At 32.2% G+C, this 12,481-nt stretch overlaps 1 long non-coding RNA gene across 1 annotated transcript in view; it reads right to left on the bottom strand.

Annotated features, from left to right (window-relative positions):
- LOC139907232 (uncharacterized) overlaps positions 1-12,164 on the bottom strand; it is a 30,598-nt gene extending 18,434 nt beyond the window's left edge. The window contains exons 1-2 of the long non-coding RNA XR_011783683.1: positions 10,712-12,164; positions 4,484-4,538 (exon numbers count right to left, since the gene is read on the bottom strand). This is a non-coding gene — a long non-coding RNA (uncharacterized lncRNA). The remainder of the gene's footprint in view (positions 1-4,483; positions 4,539-10,711) is intronic.
- Between the last annotated feature and the right edge of the window lie 317 nt (positions 12,165-12,481).

Raw genomic sequence — 12,481 nt, 5'->3', positions numbered from 1 at the left:
TACATATATATAATAGATTTTAATAATTAATTATGACTTAATTCATCTATATTTACATACCTATATGATTGGTGGACAGTTGAGTAAGGTTTTTTTTTTTTTTTTGGTCCGCTGAAGCGGACAAAGCGCAATACTGACGTACGGCCCTGCTCATGAATGATGCAGAGAGTATCATCGAAATTGGAATATTCTTGTTTATGTCTGTGCTAAATTCAGACTGGGATTTGGGTTTATTTTCATCCCTCATAGCTTTCTTAGATAATCTAATAAAACTTCATAATAGCTTTGCTGCTTCAATACCAAACATTTTCAAATTGTCAAAGTTACCCCTTAATTTTTGTTTTTTACATACTGCCAAGTCATATTTTTTAAGCAAACTATTTTTCAGTGCAGTAATCAAAGTTTTTTTATCGGGGGAAAGGAGCTGATTGGAGAATAATTGTATCTGAACTTAATCAAATTTTACAAGAGAGCAAAAAAAGTATGTATAAAAATTAAAATAAACCATATATTTTTGTCATGGACAGAATGCCAAATTATATATATTCTTATATCAAAGGTGGCTCAATTTATTTCCTAGTTAGTATTATAATTGTAGTTTTTACACTCATAATATTAGTAAGGAGATTAAGACAAACTAATCCTATTTAGAAACATTGTTTCACCTGTCAAAAAATCATAAATCCTATATCTTTTTGTGTAAATTATTTTTCAAAGTGACAGTACTCCTCAAGAATATCTAATTTATACCTAAAACTGAAAATTGTAAATAAAAGCTTTTTGACAAAATTTCATCAAGATTAATGGGAAATTTGTCAATATAAAAATATCAACTATAAGCCCTAGGATAACGTTGCCTTCAATTATGATACAATTTGTATTTCTAATGATATACGAGATTATAATACTAGTCTTCAATCAATACAAAATGAAATTATAGCAAAAATATAGCCATTTTATAAAGATTTTCAGCACCTATTAAAAGAATTGAATACAAATATATATATAACAGTTTTTCTTTGACATCAAGCACAGTTATTTGAAAAAAATCATAAATTTTAATAATACAGTTTATATATGTGACGTATCATGATAAAATCATTCTGGATTTGTTTGCGTGATAATAAATAAGTGAGCTAAAAATAATCGATTTAGTTCAGTTCTTGAAAATATATTAACAATTTTTTTTTGTATTCGTTGAATAGAAAATCCGTTTTTTTTTATCTGACTATCATCCAATATATAATATTAATCATTGTATAAAAATTATAGATTGCTTTTATGAAATAAAATTATTAGGAAAATAAAAATTATTTTTTCTCAATTTTTTTTATCCCAGTCTGCTTTTTTGTTGGAATGTCACACATCTGTTAACTTCATTCTATTTTATAAGTTTTTTTAACGAAGGGAACCTGAAAGAGAAATTCGTTTCCCCCTACGAAATAATCCGATAGATATGAACAAGAATCATTTCATAAATATATATGTATACGAGGTGTGTTCAAAATGTAAAGTGACTTTTCAAATTTCACGGCCAATGTACATTTGTTATGCTCAATTTTTTTTATGTTAATACACTCACCAAGAACATGTATTTACTGTTTTTTCTATAAAATATGTTTAGTTTGTTTGAGAGGCCTAACAGTTAGAAGTATTTTGCGTATTTAGCAATTTTTTACATTTGAAAACACCTGGAATAAAGAATTTGCATTAGATTTTGTGTAAAAAGGGAAATTAAGTCCTTCAAAACACTTGGAAGGTTGACAATGGCATACGGTAAAACTGTTATGAGTTAAAAAATGTTTACAAGAGGTACACACTCTTCAAATATGGCCAGGAAGATACCAATGACTTGCCTCGCTCTGGACGCCCAAGCACTCCAACAACAGATGAAAATGTTGAAAAAGTTCTTAACATATGGTCGTAAGGTCAATAAAAAGTATTATCTTGAAGTTATGGCCGCTTGCGAGAATGTCTTGTGCATCACGATAATTGTCCTCTCACTCATCTTTGCTTGTGAGAGATTTTTTGCCCCCCCAAAAAAAAAAACGAACAACAACACCACAATCATGCATCAGCAACCATATTCACCAGATTTGTGCTCATGTGACTTTTTCTTGGTTCCAAAACCAAAGAGACCTATGAAATAACCTATGTTTGCAACGATTGAGGAGATTAAGACTACATCGCTGGAAGAGCTCAAGGCTATAGTGAAAAGTGCTTATGAGTAGTGCTTCTAGAATTGGAAAAAATATTGGCACAAGTGTATTGTATCTGAGGGGAATTACATTGAAAGAGAGAGAACATAAATATTGATGAATAAATAAATATTTTTTTTATAAAAATAGAATGCAAAATAACAAAGCAAATCGTACATGTTATATATTTAAATTCATTATTTAATCAAAAAACTAAACTCTGGAATTTGGTAATGATTAAATGAATTAATTCCCTTTACAGGCCAGTATAATTAAACAGACACTCTTCAATCTAAAAATATTTTTTTGTCTCCCATATATAACTTGGGTCAAATAATCCCATATTTAAACTGTCTTGTTGTATTCATAAAAAAAGGTTTTGTGATCTCTACCGAGTGATCCATTAAAAATAAACTCTTTTATACTAAAGATATAACATATTAATTATTTCAAACTCTCATAAAAATGCCAAGAAAACCTAATTAAATGCTCATGTTGTATCTACAAACTCATTTAGAATATCGCTAGCCAATCAAAGACTACTCTTAACTAAAAAAAATTATAATAATTTATTCATGTTTCAGGGTAAATCAACAAAATATCATTTTTGGCGTTTCATAACTATTCATACCCAAAGAGAAAAATGACTTTATACATTGTGACATGGCCTCTGGCTTCTTCAAATATTGAGTACGGTTGGAATACGTCTTTACCAAATTGAGGCAAACACTGGGATCGATTTTAGGCCACTCTTCTTGATAGAATCTCCAAAGGGCATCAAGATTTGTCGGATGTCTTTTCCACACTGCTTCTTTAATAAAGTTCATAGATTCTCAATAGGGTTAAGGTCAGGATTTTGGGCTGGCCAGTCTATGATCCTAACCTTATGCTTGTTGAACCATTTTTGAACTTTTTTGGGTTTGTGCTTTGGCTCATTGTCTTGATGGAACCACCAATGTCTTCCAAGCTTAAGTATCTTTGCTGATTGATGCAGATGCAATTCAAGAATCTCAATGTAGTCTTCCTTTTCATGCTACCATTAATTTTGTGAAGTTCATAAGTTCCATTTAGAAAAAATTAGTCAAAATCATGATGCTTCCACCACCGTGTTTCAGTGTTGATATTGTGTTTTTGGGGTTGAAGGTTTGTCCTGTCTGTCGTTAAATGTGCCAATGTTGTTTGTGGCCAAAAACTCCAACTTTGTCTTATCTGACCACGGCACAGTACGCTAGAAGTAGAGTTAATCCCCTTTGTGGTCATCGGCATACTTCAGCCTCGCCTTTATGTGCCTACTCTTGAGGAGGGATGTGTTTCTTGGCACACAACCCCAAAACCCCTTCTTGTGCAAAACCATTGCCAAGGTTGATCGTTCAACCAAGGCTCCTGTTGCTTTCAACCCCTGCTGTATGGATTTGAGAGTTGTTTTTGGATTCTTTGGAACCTCTCAAACTGCATATCTCACTTCTGTTGAGCTCAGTTTGGACTTCCTACAATGTCGAGGAAGATTAATGATATGGCCAGTTCTTTTCAATTTGGAGATGATGTATTGGACAGGGGATTTTGGGATGGAAAACTTGATGAAAATGTCTTTGTAGCTGTCACCTTGATTATGACAAGTGAGTACAAGATGGCGGATGTCCTCACTGCACTACTTGTTTTTGGCCATGTTGAGTGTTGAATAAGACTGGATCAAGAAATTAGCTCTTCACACTTTTATATCCAAGAAGAGTGTTCAAGGAAATTCTTGATCTCTCGAGTACTTTATAGAAGTCTCTTAATCTTGATATAAAAACCAGAAAATGTGTTGGTTATTTTTACCTTTTTGAAGGGGTATGAATACTTTTGAAGGAAGCAAAAATTATTTTCGATGTATAAAAAAAAATTATTTGAGAAGTTAACACTTTTATTAAATAAATAGTAATTATTATCACATGTATTACAAAAAAGAAAAACATTATTGCAGATTATGAATTTAGATATGACAAATATGGAAAGAGTTCGAATACTTTTTGGCTCAACTATACCTATGTAAATAAGTATCCTAATCTTACTAACATAATATTGGTATCCTTTTAAAAAGATGACAATACTGATATGACCATGATTTTTACACTTCAATAACTTTTCGAGATATTAATACAATAATGGTAATTGGTTGAGATTTTCCATCTGATTAATTATAATCTGTCAGTCATTGATACTTATCAAGGTAGGCAATTGTGTGTGTGTTTAAGTAGTGTCAAAGGTGATATAAATAATATAAACTGATAGGAAAAGTCATTTACCTGGCTTCCATTTTTCAAGGTAATTCCTTTCGTATTGTATCTTACGTGTCAGATTCTGAAAAATTAAGAAATAATAACGATGTATGTTGTATAATTATATATATATACAGAGTGCGGGAGACAATTTTATTTGATTCTAAAAAGTATCTTAAGGGTGAACAAAACAAAATACAATTGGTGGACAAATTAGCTCTCCCTTTCACAAATTAGTCTACGTTTTTTTAAAAATCAGACGAAAATGATCGAAAAGCAAGCAAATCTTTTCTAATCTTGTGGATGCTGAAAATTTCTCAGAAAAGAAGATCTTTACTTTGGACCAAGTCTTAACCGCTAAAATAATGATAGGCTTTAAATCAATATATCCATCTATTCAAGTCATGTATGTGGACAAGTAGCGTTTGATAACAAGAAGATTGACTTATATTTCTTCAACCAAAAGTACAAATTTGGGACGGAGGGTAAAGTAAGGTTTTGTAAGGACTGTCTTGCTGAATTTTAAGGTTAATTACTCTGAGATAAACTATATATGGACTTGGATTGCAGCTCCATCTCCATATGTGTAAAACTCTGTTTTTTTTTTTTAAATTTACCAAAAAATTATTTTGTCTTTATAGGGTTAAAACATTGATTAAATGTGAAAAATCCAACTCAAAGCAATGTTTATACCTTAAAGAAAATGACCCCACGAATTAATTTGAATATTTTAAGAGAAATTTGAGATTCTGTAAGGTTATGCTTGTATGGAGGGTACCCTATTTATTTAACCCTTTGTTAGTGAACTTGGATTTTCTGAACCTCAAATTTTATAAATTGCTGCGAATCTGTTTAAAATAGATTTTATCGAAAAAACTTTTAAATATGCTCCTTAAGCATCTTATAAAATAAATACAAATCCTTGTGGTTGAAAAAATGTATTTTTTGACGAATAAATCGTAAATTTTGGAATTGTTAATATAGGTTAGGTGAATTTCCTATTTTCTTTATTTCAATTTAAGATATACGAGTTGCTAGTTATTTAATAAGTTGCTATTATGACACTCAACTTCATGAAAGTTAATGAATACATTTTTGTATCTAGAATTCTTTAAAAGTTTTTAATATTTTATAGAAATTTTCATAAAAAATAAAATTGAAATGTTTCAAGTATAATAACACTGTCCAGCAATAAAAATGATAAAAAACTGTCTTTCCTCAACTTAGTTCAATTTGGTTCCCTACATCCAAAAATGGCCATATTTTTTCTCCCATAGTCTTCTGGCCTTAAAAAAAAGCCCATAATTTTTTTGTTATTTTTGGCTATTGTTAAGATTAAAAGCTGTTTTAAGCCCTCGGTGTTGAAGATAGGGATACATAATATTTATATATTTCAAAGATGAATGTTAAAAAATTATATACCCCATTTGTAAAATTTCTGCATTACACTTATAACTCAAGTCATCTTTATTTAAAGGGGAAAATAGGTGCTTTTTGTTTAGAGGGTCATACCTTCAAGACGAATAGATTCAAAAAGTTTAAAAGTATTGCATTTGATAGCTAAAAGTATGAACTTTAATTTAAAAAGAAGAGCCTTTCCAAAAAACGCACTATTTCGTTGTCAATTTGAGATAAGGGCACGACAATATGTATTTCAAGGAAAAAACTCATTCTTGAATTGATCTCATAATAAAAGGGAATAAGTATTTGTATAGGAGAAAAGAGATAGAAACAAAGAGAGAGAAAAATAAAAAGGATTTGTTAGGATGACTCCCTTGAATGTCCGTTTTAGGGAATCACTCACTCATAATAGTTTATTTGTTCAGTTAAAGATATGAGGCTTAATGTTATAATAAATTGTATAATATCCCTATATTTTCTTTTTCTCTCTTTTTCTTCTTCCCTGCCTTTGTTTCTATCTCTTCTTGCTGTGGCATACGAATATCTATGCACTTTTATTATGAGATCAATTCAAAAATGAGTTTTTTCCTTGAAATATTGTCTTGGCTTAATCTCAAATTGATAAAGATATAGAGCGTTTTTGGAGAGGTTCTTTTTTAAAATTAAAGTTAATAATTTTAGCTATCCAATGTAATACATTTAAACTTTTTGAATCTATTCCTCTTGAAGCTATGAACCTCTGAACAAAAAGCACTACTTTCCACTTTAAACGAAGATGACTTGAGTTATAAGTATGCTGCATAAATTTTAAAAAAGGGGTTAGAATTTTTAACATTCAGCTTTAAAATATATTAATATTATCTATCCTAATCTTCAACACCGATGACTTAAAACAGCTTTGAAACTTAAAAATAACCAAAAAATGTATGGCCTTTTCTGAAGGCCACGAGGCTATGAGATACAAAAAAAGGCCATATTTGGAATCAAGGGATTTGTTAGACAGTGTAATCATATAATTTAAAAAACTTATATTTTTTAAGCATTTTAATTGATATTTACAAATGCAAAATGTATGAAATAGTTTCGCCAACATTACAAATTTAATGTTTCAGGTAACATTTTACCCCAGTTCGCTTACTACGTAAAAAAAAGATATTCAATAACGGGGGGGTTAATGTACACTGTTTTTAAAATGATTACATTTTGTGAACTTTGGCTCCCACACCCTATATATAGTATATATTGTGCAACACATTCCTTACACTATTAATTCTATTGATCAAACACATGTTTAAATTCTCATCATGTGTAATATCTACGTTACTGTGCTCTTGGCAATTGATACAAAAGAAGCTTTTTTACCTTTGCTCAAGGTCTTGTAGTAACGTAGCATAATCGATACTAGTGTATACGTTACTAATTTGTATGGAGTAGAAATTTGTAATGATTTCATCATTATCAGCCGTTTATAATTAATTTATTTGATGTGTAACAATTAACATTTTGAACTGAAATCAGGGAAATCTCTACACGAGGAAAAATCTTTTGTTTTTCTTTCCTTCCACTCGAGAAGAGAGGAAAAAACAAAACAAAACAGGGGTTCATCTCGTTTTGTTCAATAAATCACTCCTAATATATTTTCCTCATTTGGGCATAAAAACTCTGCTAGATTATTCCAGATTATTAAGATGACAGGTGAGTAAAGGCTTTCCTTGTGACGTCGGCATTGTTCTTCTCGGCCGTTTTGTGGGCCGAAGTAACCAAGATTTATTAAAATAAACATCTTTTTTTCATTAATATTAATGAAAATAGTGAGCTTTTGGATGTCAAAATGCGACTAAGAAATAAAAGGCTGTAAAACCCTACGCTCCACTCAAATTGTATCCCTCTAATGCCTTGTTTGATTCTTTGCTAGCAGTAGTACCCTGCTGGCATTTTTCTGGAGTAATAAGGCGTTGGCTAAATATCAAGTTTGTTTAAATAATACATCTTCTCGAAACATTTTTCATGAGCACACGCTCACGAAACTATTCCGTACTTATCTCAATTCAAATGACGTGTTCTGTCTTCAAGAATGAAAAAAAAATACTAAGACTATGAGTAAAAATTCATCATAATGAAATTTAATAACGGATGAGGAACACTTTTAGGGGGGGTTAAGCCTTCCTCCCTCTAAAAAAGGGCCTAGCGAAGTAATTGCCTTTAAGTAGCATTCAATGCAGATGTTAAGTCTTTTTTTTAAAATTCTTAAAGCCATTTGATCTAGTTTTACTGGAAATTTCTTCATTTATATAGAAAAATATCAACTATGAGTCCTGAATATGGCGTACCCTTCACTTAAGATGCAATTGATGATGTGACTTAAAACGCTCTGTACCACATTTTAATGATATACTAAAGAACAGGAAATATTTATCATGGTAGTGCATGATTAAGGGCGGGTCACTCTTACTGATACATGTGTACCTATGTATTAGAGGGTATACCTAGTTACATATTTTAGGAGAAAAATTAAGTATATATGTATATGAGGTATGTACAGGGTGAATAATAAATATATAAAATATAAATAGTTTTATAAATTCAATATAAATTTATTAATTACCATGAACTTTAGTGAAAAGGATGAAATTGTAATAAAATTCAATATTTTTGTTTTTGTTTGAAATAGCCATCCTTATCCAGGATTACATGGCGGAGACAAATAGACACTTGGACAAGGTTGTTCATCGTTGAGGCCATACAAAACGCAAGAAATGACAGTGTTATAGGTAAAACTATTCATAGTATCCTTTAGGAGCACTAAATTATCACTAGATACCACAAGCCGCTCATGGTCATGGTCTGGGCCGGTAATATGACAAACAGGCAAAAAAATGCCCTTTATTTTCATTGAGGAGGGTGTGAAGATCAATTAACACATCCATATGTCAATATCGGTCGACAATATCTTACTGTGGCTTCTGGAGACATATGGCGAGGCCCCTTAAATGTTAAGTAAGAACGGGGCACCCTCTCATTCTTCAAAAAGTATGAGGGACTTGTGAAAAGCAAGGGCTGTTGCGAAAATAGTCTGTGCCCTCTTTATATACCTGCCCTGAATCCCATGTACTTTTCTATGTGATTCCACCTTCTGGACAGTTTTGGTACCAATCACCACCTCACCAATGACATTTTGAAGCGTGCCTTCATTCAGGAATGGGCCAATATCTCTGAAGAAACTATCCGTGCTATCTCTGCCATGTTCAGTCTTCGACATGTAATCCGAACAAAGAAGAGATATTTTGTACAAAATATTTTTTTAGATTAGTTTATATTATAATTTTATCATTTTCACAAAAGTTTATGCTAATAATTGAAGTTATATTGAATTGATAAACTAAAACATATTTTCATCAACGTATTCCTCACCCTGTATATATATTCGAAGGCTTTATGTTATGGGAGTTGTTATATATATGTTTCTATTTCTTGAATAAATATAAGATACATCTACACTGTTTTAGTTTAATAGAAGTAATTTTATTTGAAAGGGTTCAAAACTTTTAAAAATACAACCAAATATCTTAAATAAAGGTAATTTTTACAATTGAAAATTTGAGATCATGTAATTGATGAAATCCAGAGATATGAGTGTTTAAAATTGGCAAAAGTGAATGTATGTTTCCCAAAAAAAAAAATAGATATATTAAATTATTATATCATTTCAACATCGATATATTTCTCAATTTTTATATAACAATGCTTACACCTCATTATAGACACACCGGAGTACCAGGCATTGATCGGAGTTATTAAGCGTCGACATGCAGCCAAAACCACAAACTTTGCTCCAATAATATAAAGTTTCTACTAAAATTCCGTTCCAATTATTTCAAGCAGCAATAAAGTAATATACGTTCAAAATTACTAATTTCTCATGAACAAAAACAAGTTGGGTGGATGGAAGAGTTTCTTTATGACCCTTAGAGTCTTTTTAGCTAAATAAAAAAACAAACTGTGAAATCATGGAGGAGCTAAGAAAGAAAATTGCTGCGCATATTAACATTGGAGAAGAGATGAAGGACATTCCAGAACGTTTGTGTCTCTCCACATACCTGGTGTACAAAGTCAAGAAATTTACAATGTCACCAACACCTTTTTCGATCATTCTCAGAATGGGAGACCACCTTCAGCATACACAGAAGCCAAAATCAGTGTAGTTAAGACTAAAATTGAATTTGCTTCTGATAGTAACATCTGTCATATTGCCAGGGAATAAAACATTGACAAACATACTGCAAGCCGTATTGTAAGGCATAACTTAGGCCTTTTATCGAGATCCTGAGTATATAGAAAGTGGAACAGCATGCTCAAGGCCTCAGTGAAATACTGGAGTGTTAAGTTTAGGGCCCTTGTTGAGGGTGGTATTGCTGACATTTACTTTTTGTACACCCTTTAGATATGTATTTCGATTTTAATATGGCACACACACTCGTTGGTGCAATGTTATTTTTTTAATCAAGTATAGTCCCGTAGTTCTAAGATTAAAAGTGCACCGTCAAAAAATAAGCTCGACCAATAAGGTAAATATTATATCTGTAAGATGAAGTAAAAAAATAGTTTCAAGTAATTTCTTAAATAAAAATTGAAGGGCATTTTTGAGTATATGGTGGAGTAGGGTTAAAAAAATCATATTTTTTTAATTATAGAGTGCTGCTGTGGAATAAAAATAAATATCTGGACATTTCAAAATTGTTCAGGAGTGGCAAAATAAAATGTTTCAACTCTAAAATTTATGATACATAAATAAATTTATTACCTAATAATCACTCATTGAAACTCAAAGAACAAGTTTTAGTCAATGCATCTTACCTCAGAATGGATTGGGTACTTCAAGTTTTGGTAAAAGCTGCTGGCGGACACTCTGGATGTACTCTGCGCTTATGCAGGCCCAGATCTTGTTGAGGGGGGTCTTCAGGGCACAGGTGCTGTTGTTGGGTCTCCTACAACCCTTGGACTCCACGTGCACCTAGATGGAATAGTCTAAGGGGTTGAAGTTTTGACTTTGTGAAGGCCAGCAGTCCTCTGCCCAGAAGTGCATTTTGGCTAGCATCCACTTTGGGGTTTCTTTGTAGTGTGGGAAGTGTTTTATCTTGTTAGAACCCCCAGAAGAATTCCCGACGATAGATTTAATCCATGGGATAACTTTGGTGTTCAGAATTTTGACGTACTCAGCAACTTTAATCCTGTTTCCTACAGGGAATCACCCAGGATTCTTCGACTTCCCGTTGGATGAAACCAGACCTAACATCATCATTGAAGAAGGGTGTTTGGTGGTGTAGACATATCATTGCTTCTCTGTTACATCCCCAAATGCCATTACTCGATCATTCTGCCTGTTGAAGATAGGGTCTGCAGTAAAGGTATTCACATAAGAAAAGATCACAATTTCATTACGTCTTTTTAAGAGTCCTGGAAACTCGCTGATAAATCCTTGTTCATCTTTCTAGCCATGTCAGGAAACAAGGATTTCTGTTTTTTCTTGAAGGCCCACTTCAGGTAATTGACGCATACGGGGGTTTCCTGCATGCTCCTGGAGAGTGGTTAAGGTCTTCACCATCCTTCAATCACATTGAGACATTGTAAATCGTCATCTTCGAGGCCTCAGTCTGCTCCCAGATGGCCTTCTGGGACAATACGTGCGGAGGAGCACAATGATCTCAATCCTCTTCTCGTACTATATACTCATGGTGGCGACTATGACATTGATTTTCTGAGCAATCGACAGCTTATTATGTGTTCGACAGCATTACTTTTCGGAACATTGTAAACAAATGACACTTAACTTATCAAAATTTGCATATTAGAGATGAGTAAATAATAAAGGTTGGCCCAGTATTTGAACGCCCAGGCATATTGAACTTTTTTGTTCTCTTATAAAATCTACATTTAATGCTACCAAACCAGTTTGATAACCAAAACGACTTGGAACTGATTCATATCCAATTAAAAGTACTATATTGCGTAATTAACTTTGTGATAACATTAAAACTTCGTCAATAACGAACTCAGGAAAAAAAATATTTCTTTATAATTTTCGTAGAAAATAAATACTGATAAATTGATTCAAAATGGCCACCCTTGGCCTTAACCACGGCCTTCAACTTTTTTCTGAAATCCCTCGATTCGTGTCGTTGTAGTCCTTATCCAATTTTGCTCATGCGGATTGAATAACGACTTTAAAAGATGCTGTTGACGCGGGATGTTTGTTGTATAAATAGCTCACTCAACTTGTGACTAGATGTGAAAGTCAAATGAGTTCAAGTCTAGAGACCATACGTTCTTCGCCCAAAATAAATGCATGTTGGCTTTCAAATACTTTTGAGTTTTTTTTTTGCTGGTGTAGCAGGGCACACCACCTTGTTAGGATACATATGGTATGCCTTGATACTCCTTCTTAATTTATGAAATGACATGATCCTTAGGAACCTCATTTATACTTAACTTTTCAATTTTTTACCTTTCTTGATAAATATTATAGTCACACATTTCCATCAGATCTAAAAACACCCAAGACAATCATTGAGACCCTATATTTTCTCTTGAATTTGAATTTTACTCCATCCCTAAGAGAAAACTTTC

The sequence above is a fragment of the Lepeophtheirus salmonis genome, chromosome 14 (genome assembly GCF_016086655.4).
Source record: "Lepeophtheirus salmonis chromosome 14, UVic_Lsal_1.4, whole genome shotgun sequence".
Taxonomy (NCBI): Eukaryota; Metazoa; Arthropoda; class Copepoda; order Siphonostomatoida; family Caligidae; genus Lepeophtheirus; species Lepeophtheirus salmonis.
The sequence above is the reverse complement of the archived record's forward strand: the minus strand, read 5'-3'. Positions and strand labels throughout refer to the sequence as shown.